Here is a 21,915-nt window from a genome sequence, read left to right as displayed (position 1 = left end):
TGACTTTTCTGAAAAGACCTGTTTAAGGTAAGACCTCCTTGCTGGACTAAGTCAGTGACATAAAAATAAGAATTGGAATATATATAGATAAATAAATTAACTAGTGGACTCTTCTATTATGCATCTTTTTTTAAGACACCACCATGGGACGAAATGTCTCCATCTGAATAATTTTCCACTGATACCAGCGAAGCCAGGAATGGAGGAAGCCGAGCACCTAATACAGGGGCGACCCATGAAGGCCAGAGTAGTTTTGGGAGAAGGAAGAGGAGGATGCAGTGGGTGGGTCTAAGGTCGCAGGCGCCGTGGACGGGGCCGAGGCCAAGATCCGCGAGGTAGCCGCAGGGTAGATTCACCGCAGCGCATCGGGCGCTGGTGGCGTCGGCAGCGGCCTCGGACGCTAATTCGAGCTCAAATTCGCCGGGGAGGGACGAGGAGAGGGAGGAGGTGGTGCAGAGGGAGAAGAAGGAGAAGGCGGTCGCGTCGCTGCTGATGAGGAGCCAGAAGTACGCCATGCTAAAGCAGCAGCTTGCCGTGGCCACCCAATTTGAGGTACCAAGGCCGAGATAGAAATTTTGCAATATCAACGTTCGCTCAAATTTGGACTCTTCATTGACCTGCAACATGGGATTGGTTGTGGAGGATTACAAGGAAGCAGCGAGGCTGAGGGATTTGCTGAGGTCGTTCGAAGAGGAGGAGCCCGTGCTGCGCCTCCGCCGGTTGATGAAGAAGGCCATTGACGAGGAGAGGTTTGAGGTATTGTACTCATGCCTTGTCCGTTGTTCCAAGCAATTCAGTTACTTTCAGTTGCCTTAGCATGGTTGGATGATGAATATACATTGATGGATTATTCCAACCTCCAACCATTCTTATTCATGGTAGCTAACTGAGACAGAGACTTTGTGAAGGCTATGTGTGCTAGAAGTCTTTTATGATGATGACTGATTTGCTCATATGTGACTGAACTATTGGATGCATGATTCCTTTTGACCAATTGATGGCACTAAAAGTTCAGAGAAAGTCTTAGGGACACAAGGCATGTGCTTTTACCTTATGGCTTCTGTTGGACATTCTCATTCTCACGGTGGAATTGCATTTCCACTATTCCAGCCTCATGGTTGGGACTTTGAACTTTCAATTGTACTACTTGCGATGTAGTGCAACTTTGTTTTGCAGTCATATCAGAGAGCACGTAGTGTTTTGCTGTTTTTATGTTTAGGTTGCTACTGTAATAATTGTGGACTGATAAATATTTGAAAGAGGATGCTGGAACTTTTTTCGATTGTGTAAAAAAAGGTGCCCTCGCCAAGTTTATTTTTCATGCATTCATCCTTCCAGGATGCTACTAAATACAGAGATGAATTAACGATTTTGGCTCCACACTCCCTCCTCAAATGTTCTTGCAATGCAACTACTTTGGTAAGTTTTTTTCCAGCACCTCCCTTTCAGTTTGGAAAGTACTTAGGAAGTACTCCCTCCATTCCAAATTATAAGTCGCTTTGACTTTTTTGGTACATCCATTTTGCTATGCATCTAGATATAATAATATGTCTAGATACATAGCAAAATGAATGAACCAAAAAAGTCAAAGCGACTTATAATTTGGAACGGAGGGAGTACATTCGTTTTCCATGGCAAAATATTGATTGAAGCATTGTTGTTTTCCATGTGAAAGTATGTAGTGTTGAAAAGTTTCCAGCTCACTATCTGAGCAAGAATATGCTAAGAAACTGGTCTAAGAGTTTTAGTTTCCGAGAATGTGAAACTAGTCTAAGAGTTCGAGGAAGTAGTTGTGTTGTGACTCAGAAAGAAAAGAAGTGATTAATAGGGTCAAGGTCATCACTGAATTATGTTCCATCTTACCTGGTCATAACTGCACACCTTGGACACGTTTTATCTCTTCACATGTTGTGCTTGTAGAAAATGAGCACTTGAATGTGGTCTGGTTGCTTTTCAATAATTGGACCATATGATATTTTGAGACTGGAACTTGCATATTAGTGACAAAAAACTTCTAGATGTATTGGAGAAAAAGACCCATCTATAGGTATTTGCGGTGCTATGTCGCACGTGCATTTGAGATACCGAAGAAGTTTTGCTATCAAAGCAAAGCTGAAACAGCGGCCTAGGAATCCTAGGTTACCAGTTAATGCGTCACTGACTGAGAAATGGCCAAAAAAGACTTCGCTTTCTCACAGTCATGACAGCGCTAGTGTATTTAATTAACTTAGATAAACAATTAGTTTATATCTTTGGGTGCAATATAATTTTCTGATACAGTTTTAGTGAAAATTTTAGGGGATAAGAGTTCAAGTCAGGAGCGTCTATATTGAAAGCCGGAGCCAGCCATTGAAAGGCCAATTCTTTTTTTGCTTATAGAATTAGAATCACGAATAATTAGAGTTCAAGGGTGAAGGGGATATGAGTTTTGACATTGATTGTGGCAAGCGCCGAAGCCAAGCTTGGGCTGGGGTTGGGAGGAGGTAGGGCAGCGACGATAGCTGCAGCCAAGGCGGCAGCAGCCTGGGCGTCGTCGTCTGCCATGGAGGAGGAAGGAGGGACGACCCAGCAAGGAGGAGCAGCGAGCGTTGGGTAGGGGAGGAGACAGGGAAGGGGATGAGTTAGGATCGTTAATAGCAGTGACGGACCTAGGTTTTTACCTCTGGGTATGCGCAGCAAAAAAAATTCTTATGCAATTCGGTAAACCATATATAATTTGGTAAAACCATATTCTCATTCGGTAAAACCATATTCTAAAACCATATAAATTGTTCAAATCAAATACAAAATACTTTAAAATATAGCCATATAAGAGACTTACAATATTACTTGTTGATCCGTCGCTTTCTCAATGACATGAATGTCTCAATTATATCATCTTCGTCAACTTGAAAGAAAATATCCCGCTCAATAAATGTTTGTAGACAATCATCCAGAACAATATCACCTAGCTTATTCCTTGATTTTGTTTTCACTATAACCAATGCAGAAAATACCCTTTCAACGCTCGCAGTTGCCACCGGTAAAAGCAATACCAATTTGAGAAGCAAGTACACCATATCATACACTTTGTGCCTATTTGTATCAACAAGCTTAACTGAGAGATCAACAATGTTGTCTAGACCTTGGAAGCATTCAGTTCGTTTCATGTCATCAATATAATTATCAAGTTGCAATTCTAGCTGTACCAAATTGTTGTTGGAGAAGTCATTAGGATAAAATTCAGCCAATCTACGCAGCTTCTGTGCATCAAATGAAGCAAAGGACTTGGAAGGACTAAATGCTGACATACAAGAGAGCAGCTCCATGTTGATCTCATCAAACCGATTATTAAGCTCTTGACTAATTTGATCAATGACACCAATGTACACTTCTCTTCTAAAATGGTCATCATTTTTTTGGTTTCGGGCACGGGCATACCTTGCTGATTTTCCATAAGGCACATAAGCATCATCCATAGCAGGAACTTCGACACCATGTGTAATACAAAAAGAAGTGACCGTCTTATGAAATTTATCCCAACCATCAGACCTCAACTGTTGCATTCTGCTCTTTGCCACATTAACAAGTGAGATTGCATTAAGAATATTTTGATCCCTTCTCTGCAAACACTCGGATAACTCATTTGTGTATCCAAGAATAACATACATTAAGTGCACAAAAAAAACAAACTCAAAGGTTTCAAATGCTCCAAGCACAAAATGAATCTTTGTCCAATCATCCTTATATGCAATATCAGCACCAAGCTCAATGAGCACATCATGGATTGAGGAATACATAGTGATGATGCTACATATAGTTTTGTAATGCGAGCCCCACCGAGTATCACCAGGCCTAGGCAAACCCATCTCTTGATTTAAACCACTCCCTGATTCAAGCTCACCACACTGTAGTGATTTCTTGACATTCTCCAGCCTAGCATTTCGAAGCATACCATGACGCTTGCAAGAAACCCCAATAATGTTCAACAAGATAGATACTTGATCAAAAAAGGTCTTGCAATCAGTATTTCCCTTGGCAACAGCTACAAGAACTAGTTGGAGTTGATGTGCAAAGCAATGAATATAATAAGCAGAAGGTGATTCTTTCATGATTAATGTTTTCAGCCCTTTAATATCACCTTTCATATTGCTAGCCCCATCATAACCTTGACCTCTAATCCGAGTCATACTCAATCCATTACTATCAAGTAAACCTTTAATTGCTTCCTTAAGTGACAAAGACGTAGTATCATCTACATGAACAACTCCAATGAAGTGCTCGCATGGCCTTCCAAATTTATCAACAAAACGCAAGCAAAGAGCTAGTTGTTCTTTATGTGATATGTCACTAGACTCATCGGCTAAAATTGCAAAGGGCTCATCACCAAGTTCCTCAATTATTTTCTTTCTAGTTTCTATGGCACAACAATGAATAATTTGCTTTTGTATCTTTGGGCTAGTCAAAGTGCAATTACCTGGTGCATTGTTCAAGACATACTTGTTCACTTCATCACTATTTCCTGCAAGAAACTTCAAAAGTTCAATGAAGTTGCCTCTGTTGCTAGACTCTTCACTTTCATCATTTCCACGGAATGCCAATCCTTGAAGCAAAAGAAACTTGATACATCTAAGTGAATATGTCAATCTTTTCTTGTAAAGACGAAGCTCCTCATCAGTCCACTTATCAATGTGATAATCAATTGCTACCTTGGGATTTATAAAATCAATATACCTCTCCTGAGCTGCTTTGTGTGCCTTAGAACCACTATGTTTGATGAGTGCGGCGTTTCCTATATTCCAATTATCCCATCCATCAACAACAAATGCATCTGACCCACTGCCCTTCTTGAACAAGTAGCATATAAAGCAAAATACAGAATCCTTCTTGATACTATATTCAAGCCACTCATAATTATACAACCACTGTAAACTGAATCGACGAGGTCTGTCTCCAATGTTTCGATACGGGAAATCATGTATATAAGGTTTGCAAGGACCTTTAGTAATATATGCTCTACGGATTGCATCTTGATCATTAACATGATAATCTTTTATGGACAGCCTTTCACCTGGATCATATGGTAGAAGATCGATGTCATACACCGGTGGCTTTGATGCGGGCGGTGGCGGTGGCGATGACGCTAGCAGGGGCGAAGGATCTGCAGTTTCTTCAACTTCTGCTCTATCTTCTCGATTCTGCTCTTCCACAACAGTTTCAACCGAAGGTGGGGTAGGGTTCAAAGCAGCTGCAGCCGGCTTCTTTGCTGCTTTGCAAAAAAAGGATCGAATGTCGCCGTTTCTCTTCATCATTCAACAATTCTTCTGAAAAATAGTTTATAATTACCAAACGTGCGAAACTCAAATAGTATAGTCACATGCGATTGATGCTAAATTGCTAATCAGTGGTCTGTTGAACAAACTCACGAACACGAATTGAAATAATAAAAAATCACCCATAAATAAATAAATAAATAAATAAATATATAACTATACGAGTACAGTACAAAGTTTTTTTTACAAATAACAAGATCAATACCTGCAGTCCTACAACTAAGTGCCATCGGAGTCGGAGTGCCGATCAGTCGAGGCGTCGAGCAGTCGGCGGCGTACCGGGGATGACTCAGCCCCGGCGACCGACGCAATCCCGGGTCCCGCGTCCAGCCGTCCTGGGCCTCCTGGCCCGTGCGGCCGCGCCGCGCCGAAGGCCAAACTGTCAAAGCTCCGCCGAAGTGCCAAACTGCCGAACGATGCCCGACGCGGCGACGCGACGCGATCCGCCCGAGTGCCCGACGCGCCGTCGCCGAACTGCCAAAGCTCCGCCGTGGCCGGCCGCTGGGCGGCTGGGCGCTGGCGCAGAGACGAAGATGATTCGACTTCTCCGCGTGCAGTTACTCCTAGGGCCCAGGCCGGCGCAAACTCCGCGTACTTGTGTTGCGTACTTGCGAAAGCGCAGAAGCCGAACCGAGTCGTAGTCGTTGCGTACTTGCGTTGCTTCCTCTCCCTCTCTCTCTTTACGTATAAATTTTCTATTATGTATGTACGCGGCCTCTCCACTTGCGTCGCGCGGACGCTCGCTGATACCAGGCCGTTCGGTTTCTGCTATTCTCCAGCCTCCAGGTAGTTTTCTTTTACAAATACTGTGTATATAGTCAGGGTACAGTCCCAGGAACGCAGGGTATGCCAGGGCATACCTGGCATACCCTGTAGCTCCGTCCCTGGTTAATAGGATGATACCATGATAGAATTGATAGAAACTGGCTTAGCTCTTTCCATTCATTGATCAGCAGTTTATATAAGGGATTACATGACTCTTCATATGGATTACATGACTCTTCATACGACGGGACTCTTCGTTCTAGACTTATGACATTCTAGGCTATTCACATTCTAATACCCTCCCGCAGTGTCAACCGAGAGAGGAGCGAACATTGAGACTGGACTGAAAGTTGATGAAGACGGCGGATGGCAGGCCCTTAGTGAATATGTCCGCATATTGAACGGACATCGGAACATAAAGAACTCGCAAAGCTCCAAGGGCCACTCGCTCCCAAACAAAATGGAGATCGATCTCCACATGCTTGGTCCGTTGGTGAATAACTGGATTTGTGGACTAATACACGGCACTGATGTTGTCACAAGAAACAAGAGTAGCCCGAGTTAGAGGACGACGAAGCTCGCCCAAGAGTTGACGAATCCAGCATGCCTCAGCCACGGCATTAGCAACACCCCTGTATTCGGCTTCAGCACTAGAGCTCAACACGGTGTGTTGGCGCTTGGAGGACCATGATATAAGGTTATCTCCAAGAAACACACAGTATCCAGAAGTGGAGCGACGGGTGTCTGGCAGCCAGCCCAATCAGCATCCGAGTAAACAACCAACTCATGTGACTGGCTACGAGAAAGAGCAAGACCATACTCCATAGTGCCTTTGATATACCGCAAAATACGTTTGACGAGAGCAAAGTGAGACTCCCGGGTGTCATGCATAGACAAGCAAACTTGTTGAACGACATGAGCAATATCCGGCCGTGTGAGAGTCAAGTATTGTAAAGCACCAACAAGACTGCGATATAGTGTAGGATCAACTAATGGTGGTCCATCTTGGGCAGACAGTTTGTAATGAACCTCAAGTGGAGTTTGGCAAGGATTGCATGATGACATGTTTGCCTTGGCCAAAATTTCAGCAGCATATTTAGCTTGAGAAAGAAAGAGACCTGTGGATGACCGTTGAGCAGAAACTCCAAAGAAGTAATGAAGATTTCCGAGATCAGTCATGGCAAATTCCTGCTGCAGGGAGCCAATAATATGTTGAAGAAGATGTTGTGATGAAGCTGCCAATATGATGTCATCCACATACAACAGAAGGTAGGCGACATCCGCCCCATGAGTGTAGATGAACAGCGAGTTGTCACATTGAGAAGCCCGGAAACCAACTGAGGTGATGAATGCTTGGAAGCGGCTGTACCAAGCCCGCGGGGCCTGTTTGAGGCCATAGAGAGCTTTGTTAAGCTTGCACACATAGTTAGGAGACGTCAGGTCAGCAAACCCAGGAGGTTGTTGGCAGTAGACAATTTCATTGAGAGTGCCATGTAAAAATGCATTTTTAACATCCAAATGAAGAATAGGCCAATCACTGGAGATGACGAGAGATAATACCATATGAATAGTTGCAAGCTTGACTACCGGGCTCAAGGTTTCATCATAGTCAATACCGTGCTGCTGAGAAAATCAACGGACGACCCAACGAGCCTTGTACCGGGCTAAAGATCCATCAGCATTGTGCTTGTGGCGATAAAGCCATTTGCCTGAAACAATATTAACATGTGGTGGTGGCGGTACAAGGTCCCAGGTTTGATTTGCAAGAAGAGCACCATATTTTTCCTCCATGGCATGCTTCGAATTTGGATCTGAGAGCGCACCTCGATATGTTTTTGGGAGTGGGCTGATATCTATAGAAGCTGTAGACGAAACCGCAGACAAGTTGAAAATTTGTCGCAGTTGACTGATGCCGGACTTGCCCCTGGTTTGCATGGCATGCTGATTAGTAATGGGAGGAATAGGAACAATGGGTGCTTGAGAGGAGCGTAGAGCAGCCGGTATGACAGTTGAGGTGGAGCCAGATGGCGCTGCCACTTCTGTGGGCGCTGCAGCTGCTGCTGCTGTGGGCGCTAGAGCTGCTGCTGCTGTAGATCCGGAGGGCACCGTTGGTGCAGCAAGCAGTTGTTGATGTCGTGTGTACACTTGTGTAACCGGTGGCCGATAGGGAGCACCGGTCACAGAGGGCGGCACCTAAGTGCTGCCAGGGTGCCCAAGCCATAGTTGGGCGCCTGGTCCAGGGTGGCGTCCCATACAAGCTACAGGAGCATGCACCTCGCCTTGGTGCGGATTAGCTCCAGTGGATGCCCCTCCCAGCCCCGGCTGTTGTTGAGGTTGAGTGCCAGGGGTGGGCGCCGCTGTCGGTGCCGGAGGATGAGAAGCCATGCCACCAGGAGATGTAGCAGCATTGGCGTCCAACATGGTCGCTGAAGGGCCAGTGGAACCTGATGCCACCATGGGAAAAATACTTGGCGCTTCCTAATCAATATCTGTGTCATCCAAAAAGTCATAGACACTCAAAGGTGCCAGTGAGTGACGAGCAAAAGGGAAGTGGTCTTCGTTAAAGAGCACATGAAGAGAGATGATGACATGATTTGTAGAGAGGTCAAGGCAACGATAGCCTTTGTGGTTCTCCGGGAACCCAAGAAGGACACATTCGGCAGATCACGGGGCAAGTTTATGAGGCATGGTGGCTGATAAGTTAGGATAACAATGGCATCCGAACACGCGGAGGTGATCATAAGTTGGAGGTGTGCCAAATAGAATTTGATGAGGAGTTCGATTTTGAAGAGCTTTAGTGGGGTGTAGATTGAAAAGATGAGTGGCGGTGCGAAGGGATTCGACCCAATAGGCAGGAGGCATAGATGCTTGAAAAAGCAAGGTGCGCATGATGTTGTTGGTGGACCGAATGACGCATTCGGCCTTGCCATTTTGCTGGGATGTATGGGGGCAAGAAAGGCGAAGATGAATGCCTTGTTCAAGGAAGAAGGAGAGAGCTGCATTGTTGTCGAATTCGTGACCATTGTCGCTTTGAACAAATTGTATACGGCAATTGAAATGAGTGAGCACATAGCTATGAAAATTGCGTAGAGTTGTGAAAGTTTCAGATTTCAATTTGAGAGGAAAGGTCCATAAATAATGAGTGAAATCATCCAAGCACACAAGATAGTATTTAAAACCGGATATGCTCATGATAGGAGACGTCCACAAGTCACAGTGAATCAACTCAAAAGGTTTTGAAGCCCTTGACAATGAGTTGGAGAAGGGCAAATGACTATGACGACCCAGCTGACATGCATGGCACAAAGAGGTGTCATTATTACTAGGAGTAACAGAAACAGACTTATTGGAGCGCAAGCGTGAGAGGACTTGGACGCCGGGATGCCCCAACCGCCGGTGCCAGGTAGTCTCCATGGCTGCAAGCAAGACGCTAGGATGGGTTGTGGACGTCGGAACGAGTGGGTAAAGGTCTCCGGAACCATCACATCGGTGGAGCACCATCTTGGTTTGGAGATCCTTCACAGATAAACCAAATGGGTCAAATTCAATTGAACAAGAATTATCTTTAGTAAATTTACGCACAAAAACAAGATTTGCGATGAGGTGGGGAGAAACAAGGACATTGGAGATATGTAGAGGGCGGTTGCAGCTAGGAAACGAAGTGTGACCGGAACAGGTGATAGGTAAACGAGTACCATTACCGACAATGATGCTAGAATTGGAAGGAAGTAAGGGGTTGATGGAAGAGAGAATAGCAGATGATGATGAAAGGTGTGAGGACGCACCGGAGTCCATGAACCAAGTAGCGTCGGGCTGCTGCAGTGTCATGGTGTTGAAGGCTTTAGCCAAGGCGGCCTGGTTCCAGGACACCATCGGATCAGCAGGGGCAGCACCCGAAGGAATGCCGTAGGCGCTGTAAGGGTAGGCGCCGTAGGGGTAGCCGGGCTGGGGAGGAGCAGCAATATGCACCTGGGTTGGCGGTGGATGCAATTGTTGCTGGAACGTCCCAGAGCCCACCCTAGCGCCCAAAATTCCTTGGCCAGGCATAGGCCACATTTGGAATTGGCCACTCCATGGGTTGGACCATGGACGGGGAGCATGCCAGTTGTTGTAGCCCCTTCCTTTGCCCTTGCCACACCTCCAAGGACGCGACGGAGGACGCGGCGCCAGCGGTGCTGGGGTTGCAGCGAACGTCGCAGGCACCGGCACAGTAGCACGAGGAGGCGCAGGGGCGCTCCTGGGAGCAGTGAAGGCAGCAACCGAAGAGGACACCGGGAGCTCAGACTCTTCCAGGGCAAGAAGCGACTGGGCCTCGAGGAACAAGGGCAGCGGAGTCTTTGTGTTCAGTATGGAAGCCATGCCACGAAGGGGCTCGTTGATGCCGCGGAGGAGGGCGAGCAGCAGTGTAGAATTGCTGACAGGCTGTTCCAAATATGCAAGCCCATCAGCAAGGTCCTTGAGCCGCTGAGCATACTCAAGAACCGGCAAGTCGCCCTGTGACATAGAGAGGAACTTGGCCTCAAGTGTCATGGCACGAGATGCCTTGTTGTCGAGGAAGAGGTTGGCCGCCTTGGTCCAGATGATGTGGGCAGAGGCACCGCTCTCCATGATGAGGCGCATCACACGGGGTGACGACGACGAATAGATGAGAGAGCGGATTGAGCAATCAATCGCCAACCATGAGGCATCGAGATCTTCGGGTGCTGGTGTGCCATTGATATGGGATAGCACACCAAATTTACCAGAAGGGTGAGGAATAGTTCACGCCAGGTGGAGTAATTTGGTGGATCGAGTTCAAGGGCGAAGGGAATGTGAGTTTTGACATTGATCGTGGCAAGCGCCGAAGCCAAGCTTGGGCTGGGGTTGGGAGGAGGTAGGGCAGCGACGATAGCTGCAGCCAAGGCGGCAGCAGCCTGGGCATCGTTGTCTGCCATGCAGGAGGAAGGAGGGACGACCCAGCAAGGAGGAGCAGCGAGCGTTGGGTAGGGGAGGAGACAGGGAAGGGGAGGAGTTAGTATTGTTAATAGGCTGATACCTTGATAGAATTGATAGAAACTGGCTTAGCACTTTCCATTCATTGATCAGCAGTTTATATAAGGGATTACATGACTCTTCATATGGATTACATGACTCTTCATACGACGGGACTCTTCGTTCTAGACTTATGACATTCTAGGCTATTCGCATTCTAATAGTAACAGATGGAAATGGAAGGACGGAAAATATCTGGTTAGTGTTTATTGTAATGATACTCTAATTTGATTATCATAAAGGATGTGCTAATATGATTGACATCATTGTTGTGTTGGGGGAGTTGGAGTGGTGGGAGAACAACCCGTCATTTTCCCGAAGACTGGTTTTGAGTACTCTTCTGCATGCCCATTGAGCACTCCAAATGGGAGAATGGTAGCTCTACAGAAGTTTCTGCAAAAAAGTTTCAACAACAGTTTGCTGTTATGTTTAGCATTGTCTTTTTCTGCACCTAGAAAATAGGAATAAGTAATTTGAACCCATTTTGGATTGTAGGAATGTGACTTTTGAGATGAAGCACATCGACAAGGCTGGATCATCAACATTCAATGTCGCAATCGCGCCATTCTCTCTGTCGATTCTTGGGGACGACAATGATGTTCTGCTCTAAACCACACTAAGACTTAAACTAGACATGCAAACACAAATAGTTACTGTTAGCGATGTAGTTGAATGTGCAAGATTCAGCTGAAACTAGTAGGGTTGACCGATGGCTGGAGCCAAGTGCCCTGGTGCAAGGTCAGGCACAGTTTGCTGGAATGTTGAATCTGGACCATGCGAGTGTCAATTATGAGGCACAATAGGACATCCTATCAATTGTACAGCGTGGAACTATAGAGCTTGCTATCAATATCATGTACTTACTTCGTTCCAAATTATAAGGCATTTTGGTTTTTCTATATACATTACTTTTTGCTATGCACTTAGACATACACTATATCTAGATATATAGTAAAACACAATGTATTTAGAAAAACCAAACGTCTTATAATTTGGAATGGTGGGAGTAATATACAGTACTTTTAATTTTTTCCATCACCTTAGTGATCATGTCCTTTTATTACACTGTATATCAGCTCAGCAATGTATGGTGTTGATATGGTCGTTGATGCTTCAACTGGACACTATCACGGCGCATTGCTTTTTTTTAGAGGACGGTGCAATTGACTAGGGGCTCCTGATAGGTTTCAACTCTAGCCTACCCCAACTTGCGTTCAGACGAAGTCCATAGGCTCACTTCCTTCAGAAACCCGTTGTGGCCATGGATCGTGCTTCAGCTTAAGCGCGTGACACCGGCCTGGCCCAGCCACAGTGTCGGACGAGATAGGGCAAAGGAGCACTACGCCAGATTTGCACATCACTGCCGGCATCATCACTGCCGGATTTGTGAGAACCGGCAGTGATGTACCTTCACTGCCGGTTATGAGCTTGAAAATGAAAAAATGATTGGGGCTGGGCTAAAACCGGCAGTGAAGGACCACATCACTGTCGGTTTGTGGCTTGAACCGATAGTGTTTTGGCAGGCACTCATCACTGCCGGTTTAAGCCAAGAGCCGACAGTGATTGGGCTCTATCACTGTCGGTTCTAGCCAAGAACCGACGGTGATAAGCCTACAATACAAAAAGGCTGCAGCCGTCCTCTCCTTCCTCCTCTCTTCCATCCCGAGAACAGAGGCGCGCATTTGGACCCTTCCCTCCATTGCTGCGGCTGCTCTTCACCATGAAGCTAGTGCTTGGATTTTGAAGAATGGCTTGATCTTTTTGCTTTAAGGTTAGTAACAAACATCCACTCCTTTGATTTTGTTGCTTAATTAGCTTCGTTTTGATGGCTACATTGCTTGATTCTCATTCTAGTTCTTTCTCCATTCTAGAGAGCACTTTTCCAATTGGACATTTGTGCAAGGCTCAAATTGTGGTGAATCCATGATCCAAAAGGTTGGTGTCTATGAACACATTTAAATTCCTAGCTAATTATTCCATGGTGGTCAAGATCATCATTGTTAGTATATGATGCTAAAATTAGTTCTTAGAAGTAGAGTAGAATAGTTGTTCGTCAATATTGTGCAATAATTGTTTTTTACTACGATTTTCAATTTACAGGGCCGGGGCTACCAATTTCAATTTTTCAATAATTAGTGTACAATAATGTTTTCCAAAAATGGTACTTTCGAGCTATAATTGTTGTTCATGAAGCTCGATTTCTTATTAATTCGTTGTAATTACTGTCTTAGTATTTTTTTGTGCAAAGATGGATCGAGAGTGGATGCATCTGTCCCGAACAGACAAGCGGTACATGCATGGCGTTAGCCAGTTTATCAACGATGCCAAAGCCCATGCTGGGAATGGGAACCCTGTCTTCTGCCCATGCAAAGATGTCAAGAATCATATGAACTTTCATCAAATTGAGTCTATACGATCGCACTTGATTACTAGGGGGTTCATGCCAAACTATACGATATGGACTATGCATGGCGAGGTTGGTGTGAATGTTCTGCAGGAAATGATGATGATGTGGACATGCCTGACATAGCCATCCATGATGCTGACGAGGAACCCGGTGTCAACATAGAACCGATGGCCACAGTTAATAATGTGTTTAGGAACACGCTAGCTGACGACACCAAGGATAACGATGGCATTTCTCAGCTGCTACGTAATGTAGAGACCGGATGTACGTAATGTAGAGACCGGATGTCTTAGTGAAAGACAGCTGAGAAAGCTAGAGAAAATGAGACAAGATGGCAAAACACCATTATATAGGAATTGTCCAATGAGCAAACTAGAAGCCAACATCATGATGTTAGAGTTCAAATCGACAAACGGATTGAGCAATAAAGGCTTCGATCAGTTGTTAGGTATAATAAGAAAAATGCTCCCAGAAAAAAACGAGTTGCCAGAAAAGACATACTTGGCCAAGCAAATGATCTGCCCCATTGGCCTCGAGGTTGAAAAAATCCACACGTGTTCCAATGATTGCATATTGTACCATGGAGAAAAATACAAAGACTTGGACAAGTGCCCCAAGTGTGAAGCTCCACGGTACAAGGAAGGGACGTCAGATGAGGGTACCAAGACCAGAGGAGGTCCTGTAAAGGTCGTTTGGTATTTCCCTATAGCTCCCTAGGTGCATAGGTTGTTTACATGTGCAAAGTCAGCCAAGCTGTTGCACTGGCATGGTGAAGAGTGTAAGAAAGATACAATGATGAGGCACCCTGCCGATGGGCATGACTGGAGGACTATCAATACTATGTTCTATAAGGACATCGGTGGAGAGGTAAGGCACCTTTGGTTTGCTTTGAGCATAGATGGGAGGAATCCTTTCGACCAGGTTAGAAGCAATCATAGCACCTGGCCAGTGACACTCTATATATACAACCTTCCACCTTGGGTCTGTATGAAACGGTCGTACATCTAGATGCCACTACTGATCCAAGGGCTAAGACAACCTGGGAATGACATCGATGTGTTTCTGGAACCAGTGATCGATGAACTAGTGGAGATGTTTGAAAAGGGTGTGTCGGATGTTTGGGACGAGTACAAAAAGGAACATGTCATGATCAAGGGAGTACTTATCGCTACAATCACCGACCTGCCAGGTCGAGGTTCGTTGTCCGGAGAGAAGACAAATGGCTATACTGGATGTGTCGAGTGCTTGGATGACACCGATGCGGTAAATCTGCCAAATAACTCAAAGATAGTTTATATGGGACACCGTAGGTTCCTACCTAAGGATCACCCTTACCGTAGGAACAGAAAAGATTTCAACGGTACTATTGAGAAATGCTTAGTTCCAAAATATCGAGATAGGCCTGCGATACTTCAAGAACTCAACAAACTGGAGGTTGTCCTCGGGAAGGGGGACAATGCAGTAGCAGCGCCTGATGGGAGCGTTTGGAAGAAAAAATCGGTTTTCTGGAAACTACCTTACTGGCCATTTCTGAGTGTACATCATTTTCTTGATCCCATGCACATCACTAAAAACGTGTATGCTAACACTCCTAACACCTTGATGGACACCGGGGGGACATCGAAGGATTCACTAGCCACACGCCTAGACATGCAACACCTGGGAATCAGGAAGGAGCTGCATCCCATGGAGCTAGAGAATGGCTAGTTCGAACTTCCGGTTGCGTCATAGACATTGAAGAAGGAAGAAAAGTGTGCGCTTATTTCTTTCTTCAATGAACTCAAAGTCCCGACGGGCTACTGTGCGAACCCGAAGAATCTAGTGAACATGAGAGAACTCAAGTTCAACTATGGCCCTATGAAGGCCCATGACTGTCATGTCATTATGACTCAACTGCTCCCTGTTGCCCTGCGTGGTATCCTCCCCCCAAAGGTCCGCGCCCCAATCATAAAGCTTTGCTCATTCTTCAACGCGATCTCAAAAAAGTCATTGATATGTCCACGCTAGAGCAGATGCAGCGGGACATAGCCGAAACTCTCGTTAGGCTTGAGATGCATTTCCCACCGACTTACTTTGATATCTCATTGCATCTGCTCATTCATCTTGTTGACCAAATTAGAGCCATTGGCCCAATGTACCTGCATCAGATGTTCCCTTTTGAAAGATTGATGAAAGTTTTCAGGAGGTATGTTAGGAACAGATTCAGGCCAGAAGGGGGCATGGTTGAAGGATGGTCAACGGAGGAGGCCATTGAGTTCTGCACATATTATCTAGACATCAAAAGGGTCAGAGTTCCAGAATCTCGTCACAAGGGAAGACTACGTGGCAAAGGAACGATCGGGGAGAAATCTGTTACAGTAGACGACCCTATTTCTTTCAGACATGCATAGTTCGTTGTTCTCCAGCAAGCCAAGGGTGTGATGCCATACATTGATGAGCACATGCAATTGCTGCAAACTCTGTATCCGAGCAGGTCACAGGCTTGGCTGGATAAAAAACATAAGGAGGAATTTGTCAGCTGGTTGTGACATCGCTTGCTTGGAATAAAGTTGGGTAATCAACTGGATGCCTTAGCCAAGGGACCTTCAAGTACATATCTTAAGTACCAAGGGTATGAGATTAATGGATTCACATTTTACACAAAAAAGCAAGATGGAAAGAGCACATACAAAAATTGTGGTGTTCATTTTGATGCTCACGACGAAAACAGCAATGTGCAGGCGACATACTATGGTTTCATAGAGGAGATATGGGAGCTAGCCTACAGTCCATTGAAGGCAACTCTTTTTCGCTGCCAGTGGGTCTAGCTCGAGGAAATCAACACTGATAGCGAAGGGTTCACTACCGTTGATCTCACTAAGACCGCATACAGAGACGACCCCTTCGTCCTTGCAAGAGATGTTATGCAAGTCTTCTATGCAAGGGACAACAAGACAAAAGGAAGGCTAAAAGTAGTCCTAGAAGGGAAAAGGAAGATTGTTGGTGTCGATGGAGTGACAGACGAAGAAGAGTACAGGGGCTATCAGGAAATGCCTCCATTCAGGGCGAACGTACCCCTACCTATCCTTCAAGAGGGTGACAAACCTGCTTACGTACGAATTGATCACAATGAGGCCCTCATTGTTGATGCACCAAAAGATAGTTAGATTATTGTTAACTATGTAATCATTATGTAGACGTTGTATCAGTAATTCGCACTGAATATTTAATTTATATTTTGTGCGCATCTCTACAATTTAATTATTGACTATGTAATCAAATATTAAGATGATGTTCACAAACACTATTATTTGATAATTATAGACCATTAATTAATTATCATAGAATTAAATAATCAAGACACAAATTTTGTGTTATTTTAGAATATAAACTAACTGCATTATTTCTATTAATAAATAAAGAAAGAAAAGCAAACTAAGCAAACTCCCTATCCTAGCTCAGCGGTTAAGGCCGCCCACTCTATACTCTGAGACCCACGCTCGAATCCTAGGCGGGCCAAACTTTTTTGATTTTGCATTTATTATTTAGTAGTGCATTACGATGGGATAAAAGAAAAAAAAATAAAACCATTCTAACCAAACTCCCTATCCTAACTCAGCAGTTAAGGCCACGCACTCTCGACCCCATGACCCGCGCTCGAATCTCAGGCGGGCCAAACTTTTTTATATTTTTTACAAAAAGGCTACGATGGTAGGCTCCAAACCGACAATGTTTTTTTATATTTTTTACTGAAAGATGGCAGCAGGGCCCTTCACTGCCAGTTTTGGTTTTAAAACTGACAGTGATAGCTTCTATCACAGTCGGTTGCTCAAACCGACACAGAAGGCCCAATTCACTGTCGGTTTTTAAACTAAAACCGACAGTGATGTGTAGATGCTCCTCACATGCCAACAGTGCTCCCATGACCACAACAGTTGGAACACTGCTCCCACCTACCCCCGACAACTTTAGTTTAGAAATAAAAATGTACCACGACTGCTAGCCCCTATAAAATGGCCCTCGGCCAGGAGCTAGCCTCTCCATGCATGTTGGTTTCAGCCAGGCCTTATCAGCCATGATACAATATTTTCCTCTCACAACAAACCACAGATATCGTTATGCATCGTAGTCCACCAAAATGGTGCACACATGAGGTACTAGAAGAATACTACTGAAGATAGAGCAACGTCGAAGATTGGAGATGCCACGAGGTTCACAGAGCCATCCGCTATAGTGCCGAGCTGAATCCGATGTGCTCTGGACTGTACCGAGAAAAAGGCCATGTACAGCAGAGGCATGGATTCATCGATGCCACCTTATCATCTCCAACTGGTATAGCTCGTAGACCACCTCGGTGCTATTGTTTGAACCCTAGTTGGTGCAAGAAGAATGCTACTGAGGTGGTTAAATTATAATGTGTTGATACACATTGATGATAACATTGACCTATACGCAAATATGTCTTTGTTATCGTATATGGAATTTTAGTGTAAGGTCTTTGTTATCGTATATGTAACTTATTTCTAATTTTTTGTAATTTTTTGATGTATTTCATTACTATCTAAATAAATATATCGTTGTTGTTAAAACTTTCCCACTGTAGTATCTAAATAAATATATCATTTACATATATGCACCTTCACTGTCGATTCTATTTAGAAACCGGCAGTGATAGCCACCTTCGCTGTCGATTCTATTTAAAAACCGACAGTGATAGTAACTTTCACTGTCGGTTCTATTTAAAAACCGGTAGTGATGTACATGCCCCCCTATATAAAACAAACTGCCGGCCACATACATCGATCCCACCCACCCATGAACTCTCTCATTCTCATTTCTCACGTTTCACTCTCACTTCTCAAGACATCCACTCTCTCTCTCTACGTGATTTGGTCATGGCTCCTGCATTTTTCAATGGTATTGATATGTTGTCTTCTCCAATATTCTATCTATATTCATTTGATCTATATTTATATTCATGTTTCTTTGCATTCTACATTTATATATATTCTTATTCCTTGCATTCGATCTATATTTAATTATGTTGTCACATTTTACTTGGAAGAATTTTTTTGTGCATATATTTTATGTTCATTTTTTTTTTGCATTTTATCGATCAGGTGGTATGAACAACGGACCTCCCCCACCACAAGAATCAGGTTTCCACCCTGGCGATGAGCCATTCGCTCCTAATGTGGCCATTCCACGGTTCCTTGTTCCAGCTATTATATGAAATATTTTCCAACATTTTTTGTTTTTTGATGCTAACAAATAAGTGTAATTAGTTTATATCATTGTTGCATGCATATATGTCGCAGACAATATCCTCAATAGATTGGCTACGAATAGCACTTAGCAGGTTCTTTATCTCGGACATTGTCGAGAACATGGCATCTAATGCAAGTGGTCGGCTATGGACATGTGAACTCAGTTTTTTCATCCATGTGAGGGGTTCAAATCATCTGAACCATATCCACGGGATAGGAATACAGAGCCCGGACGTGATAAGCGCCCAATTAAGTGACGTGTACATCTGTTTAGAGACACTTCGACGTATTTGCTATGATGTGCCTGATTTCTCGCACTTCAAGGCACTTGCTTTGAATGCTAGTGATATCCTCGTCCCGCAAGCAAGCGAATGGTTTGCGAGCTACAACCATGCGGATGTGGTAAAATGGTCACTTATACCTAAGTCATGGTTATTTGTTGTTTATTATTGTAATAACATTCTCTAATTTTTTCTTTTTCTCCGCATGCAGATTGCGCTACAGGACCTTACCTATGCTGCATGTGGCTTGTGGGCCATTCTAGACCAAGCTACGGAGCAACTCGGGTACGATTGGGACTTCTACAATGGAAACCTTGGCCAGCTCACTATAGAAGGACGCCGATACTGCATAAGGATTACTAACAGGGGCAGTGGTTGTTCAGTAGGTTACATCTATGGCCTACCATTCTTTCGGTATTGTGAGGCACGAGAGAGTGCACTCATACCACATTGGACTTCATCGATACAAGCGGATACATAATCCGTGACATCAATTACCATAAATGGTTACAGAGGCATGTTAGTGTGCGTGGCCCGATCGATCCTGGCAGTGATTCTGATAGTAAATAATGTTTATTTAGCTAGGTTTTCAAGGTCGTAGTTTAATTGGGTTCTAATTTTAATATGTACGGCTTTGTGTGTTTAATTATTGTCATGCATGTTGTAAGTAAAATGGACCCTAGGCCCATTTACTTTGGATTTTGGTGTTTGATGACCAACACAACCAAATTGGACTAATGAATTTGCAAGTGTTTGTTTTGTAGTCCAATAGGGTGCAAGACGTGACTTGGACGAAGGTGACGTGATGATCCGATGATCAACACCTCAAGCAAGACTTTAGAAGCACAAGTGAAGACCCAAGATATCAAGCAAAGTCCAAGCATAAAGATTGGAACCAAGCCGTATGCAAGATCACGAAGAAACAAGCTCACTGTGGTGACCGGACGCTGGACAAGCGACCGAACGCTGCGACCGGACGCTGGGTGGAGACTCGGCAGACAGGCGACCGGACGTGAGGACCGAACGCTGGCGGCAACCGACCGGACATAGGGCATCAGCGTCCGATCGAGTACAGAGAGGTTCCAGGCGCGTGAAACTGCGACCGGACGCGTCCGATGGCAGGCGACCGGACGCTGGTAGCGTCCGATCGGTAGTTCACGGCTACAACGATCGGGACGATCGGACGCATCTGGTCAGGACGATTCAGCGTCCGGTCAGTAGCAGAATTGCGGGAGTTCGACTCCAACGGCTACTTTCTCAGTGGGGCTTATAAATACAACCCCCAACCGGCCATTTGAGAAGGGTGGAGCTGAGGAAACATACCAAGGGTATTGATACACCATTTTAGTGATCTCCACTTGCTAAGTGCTTAGTGATTCATCAGGTGATTAGCATAAGTGCTTTGTGAAGTGCTTAGGTTGATTAGACCACCGCTTATGCGCTTGCTCTAGGTTTAGGCCTAGTGTTTAGTGAGGTTTGCATACCTCTTGCTACCCCGTGCTTGCGAGCACAAGTGTTGTACACCGGAGGGGCTTGAAGTCTTGCGAGATCACACCAACCGAGTTTGTGGTGTGGCTGCCACCGTGTACCAGAGGGAACAAGGCCCGCGGCGTTTCGGCTGGAAGCTTGATAGTGAAGACGGCAGGGAGCATCCGGGAGAGGCTTGCCGGAAGGCACATCGGAGACCCACTTGCATGCGGGGAAGGCCCGAGGCTATCCACAGAGTTACCCGACCGGGAGCTTGGCCCTTGCGAGGGATTCCTTGCGAGGGGCTCCAACGAGGACTAGGGGGAAGCTTGCGCGCTTCTCGATACCTCGGTAAAAATACCGGAGTCGTCGACGGGAGTTTGCATATCTCTACCTTGCTCTTTAAGCTTTCGCATTTACATTTGATTGTATTATTATCATTTGTAGTAGAGATAGCAACACACTAGCAAAACTGTAGTTGCACATCTTGATAGATTATCTTTTGCATAGGTTTTGCTAGAGGTAGAAGAAGAGGCAATAGTTTAGAGTTAGTTTTTTAAGTTGCCTAATTCACCCCCCCCTTCTTAGGCGTCCACGTGTCCTATAAGTGGTATCAGAGCCGGTTGGCTCATTTTGGACCTTTGGCTTAACCGCCGTTGAGCCGACGCTATTTAGAGTGGTTGGGATAGATACCGCTAGGCCTCCGCACTTTGACGGCACTAACTTCCCATACTATAAAGCTAGAATGTCTTGTCACCTTGAGGCGGTTGATTTAGGTGTATGGAGAGTCACTCGTGACGGGATGAAACCCATTAAGAATCTCGAAAAACCCACAAAGAGTGATGAAAAGGAAATGCATTTTAATGCTAGAGCTAAAAATTGCTTGTTTGAGTCACTTAGTATAGATGTTTTTAACCAAGTATTTACTTTAAATACGGCACATGAAATTTGGTTAAAACTCCAAGAGCTCCATGATGGCACAAGTAATGTCCGTGAGCAAAAACATTGTCTAGCAAAGCAAAATTATGATTCCTTTACAATGAATGATGATGAGCTTGTTCATGATATGTATTCTTGTTTGAATCTAATTATCAATGAGCTCCATTCAATAGGATTATTAAAGCTAGATGATGCGGACATCGTGAGGAAGATCATCTCCGTGCTACCACAAAAGAAATATGCAAGCATCAACACCATCCTTCACAACATGGAGGACTTGAGCAACATGACCCCGGGCATAGTGATTGGCAAGCTAGTGGCATTTGAAATGTCACGTAAGATGGGTCAAGAAGAAGCTTCTTCATCAAGCAAAGGCAAAGCTCTCGCATGTAGCGAGAAGAAGAAGATGAAGGGCAAGCAAGTTGAGACAAGCTCAAGCTCAAGCTCCTCAAGTGAAGATGAAGAAA

At 44.8% G+C, this 21,915-nt stretch overlaps 1 pseudogene; it reads left to right on the top strand.

Moving 5' to 3' along the window:
* The first annotated feature begins 273 nt into the window (after positions 1-273).
* On the top strand, positions 274-11,718 carry LOC136514834 (uncharacterized; annotated as a pseudogene).
* The last annotated feature ends 10,197 nt before the right edge of the window (positions 11,719-21,915 follow it).

The sequence above is a fragment of the Miscanthus floridulus genome, chromosome 17 (assembly GCF_019320115.1).
Source record: "Miscanthus floridulus cultivar M001 chromosome 17, ASM1932011v1, whole genome shotgun sequence".
Taxonomy (NCBI): Eukaryota; Viridiplantae; Streptophyta; class Magnoliopsida; order Poales; family Poaceae; genus Miscanthus; species Miscanthus floridulus.
The sequence above is the reverse complement of the archived record's forward strand: the minus strand, read 5'-3'. Positions and strand labels throughout refer to the sequence as shown.